The following is a 1113-nucleotide window of genomic DNA, read 5'->3' as shown; positions in this document are numbered from 1 at the left end:
TATTCAATATTTTTATCTCTTTATTCAGGTTACCTCACAGGGACTTCTCTGCACTCTGACGTAGAGAGTCCCATTTTTTCTTGTTTTCTGCTTGTGTATGTGCATAAATAGAGACAAAGAACATCTCTTAGAGTTTGATCCTGAACCTGAAAGAACTTTCAGGCGACGTTTACAACAAGCAAGACTTTGCAAGGCTGCAGAATCCACTATGGCAAATAATAATGCTAATGCCAATGTGGTAAATCCGAATGAGGATGATCAGCAGAGAAGAGTGCTTGGCTCTTATTCTGCCCCTACTGCAGATCTCTATGGAAAAAGCATTGTGGTGCCTCCTATAACTGCAAACAACTTTGAGTTGAAGCCACAATTGGTCACCCTGGTGCAACAAAACTGCCAGTATCATGGACTTCCTCATGAAGATCCAAATCAATTTATTTTTGATTTTCTGCAGATATGTGATACTATGAAGACAAATGGAGTAAACCCAGAGGTGTACAAACTCATGCTTTTCCCATTTGCTCTGAGGGATAAAGCAAAGCTATGGCTAGATTCCCAACCAAAAGAGAGTTTGAATACTTGGGAAAAGGTGGTTACAGAATTTCTCACTAAATTTTTCCCACCAAAGAAGGTGACTAAGCTTAGGTTGGAGGTTCAGACCTTCAAACAGAAGGAGGGTGAAACTCTTTATGAAGCTTGGGAGAGATACAAGCTACTAACTAGGCAATGCCCTCCAGACATGTTCTCCAAGTGGACCCAACTGGATATATTTTATGAAGGCTTAGGAGAGATGTCAAAGATGAGCCTAGACACTTCTGCAGGCGGTTTATTGCACAAGAAGAAGAGACCAGAGGAGACTATTGAGCTGATTGAATTGGTTGTAAGCAACCAATATTTATACACATCTAACAGGAATCCGGTGAACTCTGAGGCCGCTCAGAAGAGAGGCTTGTTGGAAGTAGAAGCTGTTAATGCTCTTCTTGCTCAGAATAAGCTTATGTCTCAGCAGATAAATCTACTTACTCAACAGATGGGTGGCATGCAAGTCTCAGCTACCAACACTCAAAATCCACCCCAAGATACCTCCTATGACATGACAGGTAACTTTATGCAAAA

The 1113-nt window shown here is 41.2% G+C and overlaps 1 non-coding gene across 1 annotated transcript; it reads right to left on the bottom strand.

Moving 5' to 3' along the window:
- Positions 1-634: 634 nt before the first annotated feature.
- On the bottom strand, positions 635-741 carry LOC148555041 (small nucleolar RNA R71). Its single transcript, XR_015888337.1, has one exon. It is a non-coding gene; the product is annotated as a small nucleolar RNA R71 (small nucleolar RNA).
- Between the last annotated feature and the right edge of the window lie 372 nt (positions 742-1113).

This window comes from Arachis ipaensis, chromosome B6 (genome assembly GCF_059453495.1).
Source record: "Arachis ipaensis isolate K30076 ecotype BB chromosome B6, ASM5945349v1, whole genome shotgun sequence".
In the NCBI taxonomy this organism is placed as follows: domain Eukaryota; kingdom Viridiplantae; phylum Streptophyta; class Magnoliopsida; order Fabales; family Fabaceae; genus Arachis; species Arachis ipaensis.
This window is presented reverse-complemented; position numbering and strand designations above follow the sequence as displayed.